The 17,718-nt window shown below is 40.4% G+C and overlaps 1 protein-coding gene and 1 long non-coding RNA gene across 16 annotated transcripts in view; both read left to right on the forward strand.

The window, feature by feature from the left end:
• Positions 1-16,068, forward strand: part of LOC137854831 (uncharacterized) — a 28,832-nt gene extending 12,764 nt beyond the window's left edge. The window contains exon 2 of the long non-coding RNA XR_011095417.1: positions 3,164-16,068. This is a non-coding gene — a long non-coding RNA (uncharacterized lncRNA). The remainder of the gene's footprint in view (positions 1-3,163) is intronic.
• The window catches only part of KLHL29 (kelch like family member 29), a 389,115-nt gene that overhangs the window by 156,984 nt on the left and 214,413 nt on the right, over positions 1-17,718 (forward strand). The gene's annotated exons all lie outside the window — the stretch shown is intronic.

Consider the following 17,718-nt stretch of genomic DNA (forward strand, 5'->3'; position numbering starts at 1 on the left):
GAAATGAACCGGGTGGAGTGGACTAGGGCTCAGGCTTTTAAAATAACCAGAAGTAAAAGAGTAGAACAAGACACTCATAAATTCATCCAGATAGACTCAGGCTGGCCACTTCAGTTTCCCTGTTCCCTGTGGGCCAAGTTGCTTTTAATGTTGTGCTGGGTGAGTGTCCCGTACAATAAGGCAGCAGAGCCCGTGATGGAGTGGAGAGGGCTGGGTTTGTTCAGCCTGGAAAAGAGAAGTCGGAGAGGGTGTGATTGCCCTCTTCAGCTTCCTGATTGTTGGTTATGGAGAAGACATGGCCAGAGTGTTCTCAGGGTTGTACGACAACCATAAGACAAAGGCAGTGCACCACACGTGACAGCAAAGGAAATTCTGGTTAGAAAGAAAGAAAAATGGCTGATACTGAGAGCAGTCAAACAGTGGTACAGTGCCCATAGAGCTTGCTGAATACCCTGTAAATACACAGAACTCAGGTGGACGAGGCCCTGAGCAACCCAGTGTAGTGTTAGCCTGCTCTGAGCAGGAGCTGTACCCGGTGGCCTTCCAACAGAACCTGCTATTTTCTGCTAGGGGAAGCCTGCAAAACTGTGAAGAGAAGTCTTTGAGAAAAGTTGGTCAAGGCCCTAAAAGCTTTAAAAACTTTATTTCAGAGAACAGAGAGGTGGCAGCTGCCACACAGAGGTGGTCGTAGAAGTTACCTTGTCCCCCATGGTAAGTCTGCAAAGCCAACCTTGCTTACGTGGCCTCATGACCTGGTGGCATGGAGGCAGATTTGCTCTACAGCGGAGACCTTTGGGTCACTCTTTTGATGTGAAATAAAGGAAGTGGTTCAAAAACAAAGTGAGATAAGGCAACCACAGCAGTCACTGCACAGCTGTTCAACAGTGTGTCTTACTGCATCCACTTCTTTCAACTAGGAGATTAAACAAAGACATTAAGCAATTCTGAGAAGTCTGTGGAGCAATCCAAGCTTTCATTCATTTATCTTTTTGTCTTTCTAGTCCATTGTTGATGTCTTTGCCCTTTTTCCCCATTTAAATTCTTCTGACACTCCCCACAGCATGTCTGCCTTTACTGGAAGTGCCATAGCTTGCTGGCAACTACCACTGAATCATAGGTAAAAAATGAAGCACATTCAGTTCTTACCACAACTATTTTGACCTTTTGTTGTTTTAGCAAATGTGAGGCCTCTGTGAAAACAAGGCTGATTGGAAAGTAAAACTTGGGAAAAAAAAAAAAAAAAGAATAAAAATGCATACAGATTTTACATTTGGTCAGATACTCTTGCTTCTTTTTATGTGTCTGTTTTCCAGCAAGCTCTGCTCACAATACAACTGCGTTTGGCAAGGTCTGTGCTAGTTGAATGAGCAATGCCAGGGCATGGGCCCAGGAGCTGGAACTTGACCATCTATACCATTAAATTGCTAGCACAGGCTCTGCCTTGCTTTTGGCCTGGGCCAGCCAGCTCTGTCATAAACAATTCTCAGGCATGGTTTTGGGATTAGCAAGGGCCAGGAGCTGTTCCCAATCAGTATTTTGGATATAGCCACCCTGTTTTGCAGGTTAAAGTATATAATCTTGTGAGTGTGGCCAGGCCATATCATTTGGCCTCAGAGCCGTATAACAGGTCCTGGCCCTGTTTAGTTTTCTAGTTACAGGGAAGGCTTTGTGTTGGAGGCAAGTGTGTCATTACTTGACTCTGCAGTCTCATACTTGACTGAGTTGTATCCAGACAATAAGGAGTACAGTCACATCCCCACTTCATCTATTCTTTGAGCCAGAGTACCTGTGCACTGAGATGGTGTGGTTTGTCCCTGTTGTAATTGTCATAGCAACTGGAATGGTTTGTGAACCCACTCTCCCATTATAAATAGATATATATAGTCTAAAGGAGTTCAGAAGTATATTTTCTAGGGAGCTGTTGCAGCTATTTTTCAGAAATCTTTGTCATGGTTTTGCAAAGCAGCCACCTATTGCTGGTAAATTCAGTTCCTGTATCAAAATGAAGAATATGTTCTGCAGATGTTCCTGGTGCCAGGGAATTATTTTTTATGCTTTCTGTTGGCTCTGGAAATAAGAGATTGTGTTAGATACTGGATGGATGTTGGCATACGGCTGGTATGAAAGATCACATTATCCATTAAGTGTTGAAGTAGAAACGCCTCTCGCTACCTGCACAATTGATTTTTCACTTACTGGACTGTCTATTCTCTTTCTCTCTCACCACAGCATTGAATAGAAAATAATACTGCTTTCTGCCAATGAAGGTCCAATAAACCTGTGATAGTTGCCAGGACTGGGGAAATTCCAAGAGTATGGTTATATCCTTTTGTCCTGCCCTGTTTTCATCTGCACGCTTCCATTTCCAGCTGCCTGAAGTACAATTATCTACACATCTTGATTTTTTGGAAATGGATTTCAAATACCTTTTATTAACAGAAATTGCCTGATTTCATGAGCAGAGAGCTGCAAACTGCCTTCATGATGCACCCATATCATGCTGCAAGAAACCAGGACTGAGGTTTTGCTTTTCCTGCAGCACTGCAGTTCATTAGATGAACTAAAATCCATGTTCCCTCAAGTGGCTCTCATAGAGCATGTGCCCCCTCGCACATGCAACAGCATTGAGGTAGCACGGGTAATGTGTGTGTCTCCATGTGGAGTGGCTTTGCCCTTGATTTTCATTCAGAGCTGACAATCGAGGAGATTTTTCAGTGCCAGATACCTTATCCAAAGTATTTATTGCAGGGTATGTCTAATGGCCCGTTTGTGATGGAGCCTGGACAGAAATCCATGAGCATATGTTGTACTTGGTAGACATCCCCTCAGAAGAAGCTACAGAAACAAGGCTCGGTGTGCCTCACTCACCTGTGGTGTTATTTCTTGAATAGCTCTGGTAACTCGCTGTCCTCATCCTATCAACCATAAAATCTGCCAAATTTACCACAGATTTGTAGAAGAGCAGTTTACGAGTCTGCTCGATGAACAGCTCAGGGGTTAATAGCGGGGTGTTTTGCCAGTCGGGTTCAGTCAAACGTAACGCTATTAACACGGGGTAGTTGTTCTGTGCTGTTGGAAATGAGCTTCTGTTTCTCAGCCTTTTTCCCTTTGTGTTTCTGCTTCATTGTGTTTAGTGCCCTGACTGTTCGCTTTTCCTTTGGAGGTGACTGTTCCTGGACAGAATAAAAGTACAGAGACGGAGCAGTGTGAAAATGTGCGTACCGCTGCTGAATCCCTTTTACGAGAGCTGGCTGCGTGGAGAAAGAAAGAAAGAAAGAAATGCAGTTGCAGGAAGCGAATCTAAATAAGCTCCTACTCCACCTTTTTCAATTTACTGAAGGAAATATCTTTTTTCATATCATTTGACTTTTTGATTGTTAGATCAAATTGAGCCAGCTGGAATGAGACGCAGTGATCAGAAGAGAAGTCCTGAAAACCTCTGTTTAGCTGCTCTCTGGTCTCTGTGCAATTGGTTTGCTTAAATTTGCTGTAATAACCTTTTAAGAGTCGTGTACCCATTCTTCACTGAGGACCCTGCTGTGCATTGTGATTATGTTATCTGTTGCCTCCCTGAATGTTTAACATGATCAAAGGGTTTGGGGCTTGGTTTTTTGGGGGGTGTTTTTTCTCTAGGTCTTCCCCCCCGCCTCTACAACCTTTTACTTTCAAAATATAAACATACATTGTTTGATATGTATTACTCTCCATGTGTCAATCCCCCTTTTCTTCTGCTTTTTTCCCCTTTTCTCTTTAAAGTTCCTGCTTAGTAAGTATTGAACAAGCATGCTGAGTAGCTCTGATAATTAGGTAATTTGAATTCGGGGATGGATGTTAGATGTTAAGTTGTGGGATGGAGGCTGGTTACGTTGGAAGGCAATGTATTCTGTCTCTGGGTAGGAGACAGCGAAATGCCCTTTATATCAGCACCGCTCGCCAGTAAACCAAGGGTACGGCGTGGAACATAAATGCAATTGCATGGCCTTGTTCGCCCTCTTTCTCAGGGAAAGCAGCAGATGTTGACAGTGAATATAGTGAAGTGCAAACGGGTAAAATAATGAACTGAAGTGGCAACTTAATGGAATTATTAATGGGATTTGTGTTCAAATAGTGAACAAGGATTGATTTTATTAACATAGGTTTTACACATGTAAACTTATGCGAAAGATTATACCATACTACTTCTCCTTCTCTGGTGGAGTGTTTATAGAGTACACTGTATGCGCAGGGTTCTCTGAACTTCTTTAAATATTGCCCTTTCTCCCACTTATCTCCCAGTGCTTCTCAGTGTGTAGCACTCCATATAAATCTGTATAATATACCCAGAGATTTAACTGAACAGCGAGGAAACCTTGAAATTAAAACTGAAGCAGTAGGTGTTCAGTGGGAGTTTGGTGTTTGCTTGTTCATTCTCACCAGAATAAAGGGTGGGAACATGATGGATAGCTCAAAATGCTAAAGTGCAGCTATCTGTGAGCTGGGAGGCCTCTGCTAGAAGTGGCTATATACCTACAAGGTGGTGGTGAAGACGTCATAATTATGAGCTGACATTTAAAGAAATGTCAGAAGCATTCAAACAAACCCCTGCTCGGCTTCCACCCATGTATCTTTTTGTGTCCCCGATCCTGCCATCTGTTATCCCAAGGACTTCGGTTTTGATTACCTTTTTGTTTGCTTTTCTGATAAATGTTTTGTTTATCCTCTATGCCTGGCGTGTGCTTCCAGAGATTGTTTGCAAGCCCCTTACCCTCTTTGTATGTGGATTTCTCCTAAAGAACTATTTACCACCATGATGCTGGCAAAAACTAATCCTCTGATTATAGATGGGCTGAATATTTCTGCATGCATCTGTATTTAGGAGCAGACTTTGCCAAATACCTATTTGGAGTATGTGTACAAAAATGCATATGGTGTTGCTCAACATTGTTATCTGTCATCTGCTCATGTTATTTTCTTCACGCATTGTTTTCTTGACATTTCTGAATGTGAGTTCTTCAGGGCAGGGAATGTGTCATTCCTGACATTTGGGAAGTTCTTCATTCCATGTAACAGATTTTGTAATACTACGTATATTTTGAAAATCAAAGAGGAATGTCATATTGCCTTTCTGTCCTGGTGCAGCAAGGCCTGTGTGAAGTTCATTGGTGACCATTAAAAAAGACTCCTTCCAAAGCAGCTGCCATTCTGTACTGGCATTAATGATAACGTTAAAGCATGTTTTATGCTGCTAATCCTAGCTCAGTCCATAAAACTTGAGAACAGCCACAGTAGGTGTAATATGCATTCATACAGCTCAATACTCTGCCTCCAGTGGGAGATTTACAGTACAAGTATGGTACATGTATACTTCCCATTATGCACTTGCCACAGGCTCCAGCTTGGGGATTGCTTTAGCCACAGGTTGTATCTTTGTCTTCCAACCATCTAGCAAAACATGAAGTATATGCTTGCCTTCAAGCATGCAAGCAGCCCCGTTGACCTCAGGATGGCTATTTCCATGCCTACTGTTTAGAAGGTTTTAAATCATTTGGATAGATTGAGACTTTTCTCTTGGGGTATCCACAGTAGGTAACTGCTGGCGAGCAAAATGAAAGGAGCTGAAATGTGCTAGAATCTATCCGGTCCTTTAGAGCTGTTGTGATTTGGAAGAGTGAGTTCTTCAGACTCACATCAGTACCCACAGGCACACACAAGAGGGACAGGACTCATCTCGTGTCCATCCATCTTGCATTACCTGCCCTGAATGACCAAGCAAGTTCCAGCTGGGCAGAAGAGGGAAAGCCTGAGTTCCAATCCTCAGCAAGCACTGACTCGCAGCATGGAAGCCATAGTTAGACATTAAATAAATACGGGCATTTTAACGACATGTAGATTATGGCTGGTGATCTGTAGAGTCAGATGGATGTAAGGCCAAGGTCAGATGCGTAGCGTTGTAGCAAGACTAATCTCCAATGACTGTTCGTATTTTTCTGTTTTTGAAAAAAATTGCTGACTGTGATTTTTGTTTTTTTTTTTTTTTTTTTGTAGAATCACGTTAGGCCTGGAGTAGATAATATTGGGTAAAATATATTGTACCCATAATTCATATTAATGGAAATTCAATAATGGCAACCTGTCATCCACAGAGATTAGAAATGAGTCTAAATGTTGTGCTATAAAAGCATTAAAAAGGCATTATGAATTAGAATCTATTGCACCATGTTTTCCTTGTTATAAATAATGGAGGGAAAAACTAGTCCTTGAAGTTTTTGGATTGTCCATTTTGAGAGAAGCCAGCAATTACTTTCTAGAGCTGACTGTGCACCATTGATCTGACTTATGGATTTCATAAATGCAATGGTCTGCTAATTTAATAAACTTACTCAATCTGTTTTTAAACAGAGTACGAAACTTTGAAAAATGATTTCCTTTCAAACTGGAATTAACTCTTATGGCTTTTAAACATTAAATTGTGATATTTGCTTCCAGTTTTTCATTAAAATACCTTCTGGTTCCACATTTTTCCTGGGATGGGCTAGATACTTACTTGCAGCTCATGTTTTATTACATTAAATACTCATATTGCACTTAAACTAAAGCTAATTTGGCATCAAGCTATGAATTGGAGGTTTTAGACAAACCTTGACTTGGTTTTACATTGTCAGTAAATTCTACAGCTGCCTCCAAAGTTTACCACTGCCAAAAGCTTAAATTTAGTTGTTTGGTAGTCTAGGACTTGTCATATAATAGACAGAATATTGATACGCTGGATGTGATGTCTTGTCAAAGTAGTTTGTATGTGAAGCTGCACGTTTTGGGGGAAAAACTCAGTGTTTTCAACAAATTTGCAGCAAGCTGAGAAAAGGGAAAATTCCCTTTCAAATTAATTTGTATTCTCAAGCATGAGGTTTGATTATTTCTGTCTTAGTCTATTTTAGATTTTGTAAACACAGTAGGTCATAAAACAGTGCAGCTGCTCTTGAAATCTGGCAGCTTTTGCAAATCTATAACATACCTGTTGGACTTGAAGTGTAGGAGGTCAAACAGTGTGATGGAAAATTATATCAACTGAATTTCTGGATTTAGTGATAAAAGGATCCGTAATCTCTGGGAAATCTTATTTTCTGAATTCTTTCGCCAACCCTCTGGAAACGCACCTATTCTTTCGGAGCATAGAGTGTAATTAGGGTCCAAAGTCTTCCATGTTAATCAAGTTCTGAACTTTATTCAGTGTAGATCCATCTTTCTTTTCTTGCACCAATCTATGCAGAATGTATTGTATCATGAATTAGCATTGACAGGGTAACTGTAGGATATTTGGTCAGATGCCAAGTTTAATTCATTTGTTATCAAGACCAAGAAACGAATGTGACAGTGACAGTAATAATTATCTTCTTCTGCAAAGAAATGAAGTACAAGCTTACACTTTTTGGTTAAAAGGGAGATAAGGAAGAGTAAGGCAATTATACCTATCATACACTTCTGACCTGTGTTTTTATTGTTCTTGACAAGCTTAGAAAGAACGATGGTACATCCTGGCCAAAGAACACCTACATTCAAATAAAATAACTTTCAGCTGATACCATATTTATTCAGCATGCTGATAAATTGCTTTTTCAGAAATCAGCTCTGCTGCATTTTTTAATAAAGTTAATGGGCTGGGACAGACAATGGTGGGTTGCTGTCTGCTTAGCGTATTCTGGATGCAAAATAAAATTCTCTCAGTCATATTGAATACTATAAGTTTGGGGTTTCAGAGGAAGGAAATGAAAAATCAATGACATTTGCAACACAGTACAATATCAGAGTAGCAGGATTCAGGGAAACTAGCTGGGGATTGGCCTTGAGGACTCCTGGGATACTCAGCTTCAGGACTCCCACTATATTTTCCCCCTTCTAACTCTTAACACATACAGGACTGATGTTATTTATTTTCTTTATTTTGTCTCATGAATTCCTTGAACAGCTCCTATGAACTGTGCGAACATGGACACCTCTGAAATTCCTGCCGAGGTAGAGGCTGATATTCAGACAATTTGGGGGAGTTTACAGGAAAGTCCTTTGAAAGGGCCTAACACTAGAGAGGAATGAGTTGATACAAGCATGAGTGTTTTGAAAAAATTGACTTGGGGAAGAAGAAAGCTTCAGCTTGACATGGCAGGGACCATGGTCCCATAGTTTTAGATATTAACTGTTTGAATATTTAGGTACTGTTAGAGCTTCTGGAGAATAACTTTGGAAAAGGCTTTTCTGAGGCTAGCTGGAGATGCTTCAAGAAAAGTGTCTTTAAAAGTGAAAGTTTGCAGCAAGTCTTTGATTTGTCCTTACATGTAGGGAAATACAATGATGTCAGGCTAGTGGCAAAGAGGCAGCGCTCCGTGTTGTTCGCTGCTACTGAAGTTGAGCTTGTCAGTCCTTGACCAAACTGAGAAGTTGACAGTGTCATCAAGAACAGGCCCTGAAGGCCTGGCCGAGAGGCTGCGTCAGTCAGCTGAAAGACTGAGCTCATGGACTGTGTCTCGTGGTAGGAATGAAAGAACACACTTAGACAAGTATTTCCCTTGAAAAACGATCATCCTGAAGACAGCAATCTTTCTGCTGCTCGTTGGGCCATTCTGCACATCTGCGTCCCGATCTCTCCCGATCCTGACAAAGTGTTCCTTCTCTCTGCCCAGCTTTTTCCTGACTCATCAAGTCTTTCAACTCCATTTGCTCTCTTCCTAATGAAAAAAGAAAAAGGTGTTTCTTTTTAATGAAATTTCATCTATGAAAACAAAAAAAAATCTCAAATTGTCTCACTGAACTTTTTGGATTTTTTTTTTTAATTTATGCATTAAAAAAGAAATAGATTAGACATAAATGAGCCAGCTCATCTTCTGTTTCTTTCCTGCTTGTGGCTTTCTATTTTGTGCCTACTCTACAGATTTGTCACGTATAGTATACTTTTTCTGATTCTTTTCCATTTCCATGCCTTTCCATTTATTTTTACTTCCAACAGTGATGGGTACCTGGAGGCTCTCTGTTGCACTCCTGGGCACAGGCTACATCTAGCAGATGAGGCATAAGAAAAAGTTTAGGGAAACCTGGAGCCTAATACCATTTCACTTGACAGGTTCTGATGAATCACTGAAGCTTGGATTCACCTTATATATCTTTAGCCATCCAAATGTTAGGGATCTATTTAAAGCCAGCTTGTAGCCTCTATTTTCATTCAACAGAGAGGAATAGCACTCTCTGAAAGGTGATTTTTCTCATCCTAAAATAGGTGGGTTGAAGCACTCCTTTGGCATGTTTTTCTGCTCCCATTGGCTACAGAGGGACCATGTAGATCATTTTTGGATACCTGATATTGAAAGAAATCCAGTCCTGACATTCTGTATCATTTTCTCCATCGGTGTCAGCAAATCTGTGTAAATGCTTAAAGATTTAAATGTAAAAAAATACATGTTCTGCAAATTGCTATTGATATTGTCAGTATTATTATTATTATTATCTACCTGCTGAGGGAAAAAGTCACGTCTTGCTTATACTGAATCGTTCGAGTGGCAGAAACTTTGCCCAATGTTTCACTGCATACATTTATTTTCCCTTTTTATTTTGCTTTTCATTTTGCTGTTCTTCATTAATGCAAATTTTTCTCATTTGTGACACTGGTAGGAAGCGCTTGGCCCATTACACATAGCTTAGTCATAAACAAGGTATTTGCTGTTTCTTGTGAACAGAAAAGTCAGAAAATTTTGTTCTGGATTGTCAGTGACATTATCACACTGGAGTCTGCTGTTACTGCAAATTATTTTAACTGCAGAGGCAGCACTCAACCTCAAGATTTTGAGGTAAATCCACACAAATAAAGCAGTTTACCATCTCTGATCAAATTGCTCATTTTCAGTTATGTGGGAAGAATATAAAGGAATATGATGGAGTATTTGTAGAGGCCACAGGGAGCTGGAAAATAAATACAGAGAGGAGTGAAGTTTTGAGGCAAATATATTGAGGAGATCAGGCACTGTTTTCAATCCAAGAAAGGACAAAAACAAGCAAGACCCTTGAGTTGGCTTTGCAGCACCAATGGGAGAAATTCTGCCACAACAAGCCACAGCCTGTGCATCTTTACAGAGTATCTGTACCCTAATGGCCCACCACGATGAGTAACACTTGTGGGAGGTGTTGTATGTATTGTACATGTCTAATCTCTGTGATTATAAAAGCAAGTAAATATTTTCCATCTCAATTACTTAGTGGATGACCTTGAGTGGTGCAGCAGTGGAGTGTTGAGGGTACTAGCAGGAGCTTTGGGAGGTCTGGGTTTAGCTCTTGGTTATGTTCTTGGGAAAGTCTTTCAGGTGTCTGAGTACCTACCTCAGCAGCATTTAGGTATGGACAGCTGTGGATTTGCATGTTAGTCTTTTGTTTCAGTACCTGTAAATGAGCGGAAAGCACCCACTTTGAGGGCAAACACATTAAAGATTATGAGGCACTCCAAGGCTACATCCGTACTTGTATCCTGACCAGCCAGGGCATGGCTCCAAATACTGGCTTCTCATCCTTCATAATTTCAAAATTCACTTGGAATAATTTTGAGTCTGGCCAGCTCTCCTGGATTATGCCCAGACACCGCTCAAGATTCATCTTGGGTCAGGGATTGTTCCATCTACAGACACTGCCGTGCTGTGGTCAGGGAGGGTGTGAATGCAGGCTTGCACAATCCCACTGTCAAACGAGTTCAGAAACAGTCCCTGAACTCTTTCATTTATTAGTGTAGACACAGACTCAGAAACTATGGTACTGAGGGGTTAAACCATATAAGTACTAAAAGAAAAAGAAAGGAGTAACAAGAAAAATGGTTAAAAAATCTCCATAGGTATCTGTGTAAACAAAAATTATCTAATTATATTTTTTTTACATTTTCTGGCATGACTTTTATTAAAACAATTTTATGGGTAGCGGTTAACATGGCTGAGACTTTGGGGGATGTATTGCCTCTTCTACATACTTGGATAAGGAATGTAATTTGTTTATCCAAGCGTACACGGTATTTTTCTCATAAATTCAATTGCAAGCTCTTTTTTTTTCCAACCTTTATGATGGGTGAAAACAAAACCAACAAATTACACGTTTGGAAAGTGTTTTGTGCAGTTGAACTGGAATGAGTTGAACAACTGAGTTGAAGCTGTCTCAGTTCTACGAACTGTTCCCTGGATGGTGAAATCTAGGAAAACTTTCTGCCTGAGATTTTAAACTTGACTCTGTTTTATTGGCTCAGTGAAGCCAAATAGCCATAGTAAGTCATGTTTTAAAATTCCTAGAGCGATGCAAGAACAAACTGTACTAGGCAGCATGAAGGTAAAATGATTTAAATTCTACCAAATGTTGTCAAATGATACCGTTTCACCACTTCTAGTAAAATTCACAGCCGATGGAAATAATTATGATCTGGAAAACTAGCCATAGTCCAGGGAAACACAGAGTAAGACAGCAAGAAACCAAAATACTGTTACAGACCTATAGGATAATTCTGATTGTAAAATCACGATTCTAGGCTTTAAAGATTTTGGAAAGAGCTTCTAAAAACAAACTGTGAAAGCCACAATTGCCTTGTTTTTGAACATAACCACTTCAGCAGTCTGCCCCTTTGCCACAGATTCATTTCTAGTAAGGACTGCGGGATGAGGATATGTAACTGCACCTTGGTAGCCCAGGCTGTTGGTTTGATTTAGTAACAGAATCCCTCATTTCTGCATAAAGCTGATCTGCTCAACAGCTGCAGTTTAAGCTTGGATGCAACCTTCTGTTCTGCTGTCCCATGGGATGGAGTTCTGAAGCTAGGAACAAATTAAACCACCAAGACTTTCCTCTTAAAGCCCTCAGGAAAGGACATCAGAATATCCTATATAGTCACCTCAACATTAGCTTAGTGTAACTGTATAATTAAAAGAGCCAGAGAATACCTTTGTTGTGTAAAGGAGAAATATCAAGTACAAGTAGAGAAAGTATTTTGATAAAAGTCTATTAGTAAGACTGATGCCAAAATGCTCTGTCTAGTTGTAATGTCCATGATTCAAGAAGATGGAGAAATAGCGAAGAAAGTCTTAAGTACAAACATAAAAATTATCCAGGCCTGGAGAGTAAACCACGTAATGTGTTTCATTCTATTCCATTTGCTTAAGGCAGGCTAGAAGATGATTGCTTAGCTGTTGACACGTTGAAAAATAGCTGAAGTGGAGAACATGTAAATCTTGCAAGCAAAACAATATGGAGTGACTGGAAGGTAAAGTTAGATGATATCAGGAAATCCATAGAGGAATTCATCCCAAATGATCCTGCGAGTTCTTTTCAGTTCAGAACACTTGATAAAAACTGTATTTTTAAATGACTCAGGGGCTATAATCTTCCACTTCGGTACTGTGGTGTCTTCTGATATCCTCTTGAAAAGTGTTGACTTGAGTAGGTCTTCAGTCTCAAGATTTATTTTGCAATTACTATAAACATGTAGCTGATGCATTTGAAGTACATTCTTTTAGTTGCAGAAACTGGGGGAAAACAAGTTATTTTTTTTTCCATGAGGACTCTTGATTTTAAACCTCTTACTATTACTCCAGCGATTTCAGTGCGTGCATTAGAGCACCGTTCTTCTAATGCAAAATTACTGAATGATGTACGACATGAAAGTCTTTGTGGGGGAAAAAATGAAACTCCTGGAGTTTCAGTACTGTTTGGAATCTAACATTATGGTTAGAGAAACATGCTTGATGTGCTAAACCTACTTACACCTTTACCACAATTTCTAGCAGGTCTACTGCAAATTCAGGTTCTCAGCTGGATTGTGTTGCTACAAGTCCACATATGTTTTCCTTCCTTTGTTCCACATTTTAGTTTTTATATTACTGCTTTCTGTCTGGGTCTTTTACTGTTTTTGTAGCTCTTAGATATTTCCTTTACTGAAGTAACTTATTTTATCTAAATAGCAATGAAAAGGTAACTAAGATCACACTCTTGTTTTAATATAACGTAGCAATTATCATCAGATTCAACAGATGGACTATTTTAGGATGATGAGGCACCAGGGAGACCATTCCTTGTGTCCAGCATTATGTAAACCCATGTAGGTCTCTCTGTAAGGCTTGGGCACAGAAGGAGAGGGATGTGAGAACAAAGTATGCATGACAGATGCTACTCTCTGTCATGTCATCTAAGGCTGCAGTGAAAGGTTTTTGGTGATTTTGCTGAGGTGCTGCTGAACAGGGCATAGGAATACATAAAAGTAGTGTATTTGGGGGCTCACAATGATTCAGCTTTTGGATTTTGCCTCATTCATTGCTTCTTTATGTTTGGTCAGGCATCTCAAACCCAAGCTTTGGAGAGACTTCTGGGTTGGTTTGTTATGATAGTGTTAAAAATAAACACTTGAAAGTTATGACAAATGTCATTTAATCTCATAACAATGAAATCTTTATATAGTTTTAAAACACTCAAGCATCTGCCTTGTTGTGGTACATGTTGCTTATCTATTTTATCATATTTTTCATTCGGTCAGCATTAGTGACTTCTAGCATTGTCAACCCCAGATGTTGAGATGTCATGATGTTGTCCCCCATATTATAAGATTTTTACAATATCATAAATTTGGGGTTGCCTTGGTTTCCTTTATGGCTTCTGAGGTTTTGGACTTTGGTCAGTTTTTATTTCACTTTAGACCCTGTGAGGATGCAAGGAAACCTGAATAAGAGACAAGAGCAGCAGCAACTTTCTTAAAAAAATAAATAAATAAATAAAGTGTAACAGGAAATCTTAAAACTGTCAAAAACTGTGGAGAAAGAGGATTTTTGGATAGAGCATTCCAAGTGGCAGGTTCATCATCTCTGCTCAGGGGTCAGGTGCGCACTCTCTGGAGAAGCATCTTCCTTCAAGGCTTGGCAGGGGATGCTCTGCTCATGTTTAAGAGGGAAATAGCTCAGGTCCAGAGAGGAAGGAATGGACACATCCAGTATTTGACAAAAGGAATGCAAGCCCAGCAGGTGCAACCCTGCTGCTAGAAGAATAACAACAACAACAAAGGGATAATGATTTTTCATTAAAGCAAGAGAAGGAAGAACTATATCCTCCAAACACGTGATCCCAGGGTGAGGCCTCAGAACTGCAGGGCAATATTCAGGTTCAGATCCTCTGGACAGTGAAATGAGAGTCAGAGGCTGAGTTTTCTCTCAGTCACTTGAACTAATGCACCTAATTTCATAATACTATGATTAAGAAAGGATCTTGCTGTAATTATTCATTTAATTTTACTGGGTTGGTTTCCTCTGTAAACATGATTCTGACTTCGCAAATAATCGAATAACCCTCTCAATCTTTCAAGAGTACAGTTGTGGTGCTTTCACTCTCTAGTCGGTCTGATATTAAAAGTCAGTCTGTCTGAAGCTTGCAAATCCAGGATGCACATGTCCTTTGGAGGTGAAAAATCCAATTACAGCGGCATGCGTCGGGGAACCTGTAAGCCTAGGAGGTGGGTTTATCTTGATCTGAATAACAAGGGTTTGTAAGAGAGCTGGCATCACGACGTGCTGGGCTCTGGAGAGAAGCATTTCTCTCCAGATATAAGCCAGGCTGCTCTTGCAAGAGGCAGGGAAGTTCTTAGTGCACCAGGCAGGCCCCAGATTATCATGTCTGAAGCACTACGAAAAAATCCTTTAATTTTATGGAATAACCACAGTATCAGATGACTTGCCAGAGAAATAGAAGACCTTCTTCAACTGCCTCCTCAGTCTGAGGAGATTCAGACTTAAATTTCCTAACTTTCCTGGGCTATTTTATAACACTTCAGCATTTCTGAATAGTATTACATATTCTAAGAACAGGGATACAAGCCTGCCCTTCCCTTCCCTTCCCACCATGGGCTGCAGATCCAGCCAACCCTGAGAGAAATGCAGAAGGATTTGAGAATCTCTCCTTCCCTCAGCTTACCTATTGTGTAGCAGATATGTAATGAAGTTCTTGCCTATAAATAAAGGGTTTTCTGCTGAATTTTCAAGCTTTCATGAGATGTATGGTACGTATGTATGGTGCCTGGTACATCAAATCCAAATGCCTTCGAACAGAGTTCTGGGTTCTTCTTGGACCAGGAAAGCATGGGGGAGAGCAAAAATCATCCAACAACCCAGATCCTCTCATATAAGATGAAGCCATAGAAATAGTCTTGTCGAATTCCCAGTCCTGCACATTTTCAGCAATGAAATTTTAAAGCTCTGGTTTTAAGTGTCAAAGCCTGCAGCAGTATCAGTAAGTGCCTAAAGGGAACTGCAAACAAGCATCACTGAGTATTTTTTAAGGGAGGCCCGTGGTTCCCAGCACAACCCTGCAATGCCACTGTGGGGTAGGGTGCTGGGTGTTCAGGCAGGCCACGAGCGACTGGATGCAGAAAGGGAGAATGGACAAGGATTAATGCCGCTACTGTGAAACCACAGGTTATGATTATTTGTGGTTTCTAATTTCTGCATGTTTGGGGTGGAGAGCTGTGAGCTTTGACTTTTTGACCCATATTTTCTTTCAGTTGTGTGTAGTTCTTTGTTGGATTTATATTATATTATTTATTTATTTTTTGGACTTGGAATGTTGTTGTGTGGATATTTTTAATTGGATAATAAGTTAAGAAGATCCATTTCTTGATCCATATTTCTAGGCACAGGGCATAACTCTGTAAATCTATTTTTAAAAGCGCTGAAAATGTCTGTCTGTAAGTTATCTCACAAGTCTAGCTGAATTAATCAGCCCTCTATCCTTCTGCTGCCACCACTTCCAGAATAGGAATTCATTAATTGTAATGTAATTGTAAGAAATTAATTGGGCTTTAATTCCTCATTGACTATCTATTTGTGTTTTAAAGAACAGTGTAAAAGTGAAGTCTTGACTTGTGTTGTGTTTTCGTTTGTTTGTTTCTTTTTTTACTGAATTCTTGCAGTTGTTAATATTTCCTTCTTTCTCAATGGAGGCAACTGGCAGTCCTGTTCTAGAAGATGAACATGCGGACTGGCAAAGCATCCCATATACAACAGACTGTCAGGTAATAAAATTCTGGTGCAAGAGAAAAAAAAACAACAAGCAAACAAACTTGTACCAGAATACAAACATTATAGCAGTATTCCTGTCTGGAGCACATATGGCAGATAAAATGGTTGAGGGACATGGTCTGTATTTCATAAATGAAAATCTCTCTAAGGAAGTGGCTACTGTCTGTGGCTAACCAAAAGATGTTTCCTACAGCTGAGAATACCTGGAATAAATACACTGAATAGAAAGGGGTTGGTTGAAGCTCAAGGGCAGCCCAGGGTGACTTGTTGAGATGCAGGGCCTGCACTGTAGAAATCTAAAATTTGTTGCATCCCACTCAAGCTGCCTCCTATGTTATGAGACTGAGATGTGTACCTGCTGAGAATACTGTTTTATTTAAGTACCTAAGTCTGTGTTTTGATCGTGTTGGATCTGGGATTTAGTATCTAACCTCAAGAACCTCCTACCTAAATGCAGCATTATATGAAAACATCTAGCAGTCTGTGCATAATCCTGGTAATGTCCCATGCAATTTGCTATGGTTTCTTATATGGAAAAGCCCAGGGACTACAGAAGAACTTTGGTGCAGGACTGAGGTTGGCAAAGCAGTAAGGAAGGTAAACTGGCATCTTTCAGCACTATTTATGCAGAAGCTAGTCACACTTTTTCTCAAACAGCAAGACTTGCACAGTATCTAGAGTGGTGACACTGAAGAGCTGGTAAGACAATTGCATTAACACCTGGAAATGTGCCTGGTCAGAAAGTGCATCACAACTCAAGTATATTTGCGTAACTGAATAGAGGACTAACCCCATGAATCATGTGGAAGGAAGCAGTGTACAACAGCAGTGAGTGCCCAGCCTTTAAGACCAGGGAATCCAATTGTGGTCTGTATCACCATATATCTCAGTGAAGGTCTATGTTAGTATAGCATGTATTCAGCAGGGAGTCTGTTGTGGTTTTCACTGCAAATAAATAGTTGGGCCTCAGACAGAAAGGGTGAGACTTGATTTCCTTAAACATAAGTTACTGCAGATATTACAGATGCAGTGAGGGCATAGGTCTCCTACAGGACCCGTGTCGTATCATCCAGACCAGTGCAGACATCTAAGTTACCTCAGGCATTTATATCAGCATTAGACACTGAAGTGTAGGCAGCTGAACCTCTACCACTGTTAATTTATTTTGTACTAAATCGTGAAGACTTTTGCAAGGGCAGCAGAAAGGCAGCGAGTCAGCAGGTTGTCGGGATTAGTGAGTCGGGCAACAGTGAGGCATTGGTGTGTCCTGTCTGCCAGCCTTACACCATGGGCACGAGTGTCCTGCACGGAGGGGCACCAGAGCTCCCCGAGTGGGTGAGGGGATTGTGAGGACTCAAAAATATAACTCAAGAGTTTAACAAAAGCTGAAAAGAGGACAGTTTTAGACTAAGCTAGGGGGACAGCTGCTAATAATGAGCCTTACAGTATTGCTAAGTGATGTGGAGGAAGCCCTATTACTCTTGACTGCATAATTGGATGGGATATTGCTGCAGAAACCATATTAGGGAACAATCCTGCACTATCAGCATGAACTGGATGAGCTAATGGCTGTTTTTCCTATGCAGTGCCTATGATCAAATCAGAATGGCAATCTAGCTGGAATGAGCAAAAAAGAAATTACATAGTGGATTTCATGGAAAATTAAGGCTTCGGGTTGCTG

Source organism: Anas acuta, chromosome 3 (assembly GCF_963932015.1).
Source record: "Anas acuta chromosome 3, bAnaAcu1.1, whole genome shotgun sequence".
Classification (NCBI taxonomy): domain Eukaryota; kingdom Metazoa; phylum Chordata; class Aves; order Anseriformes; family Anatidae; genus Anas; species Anas acuta.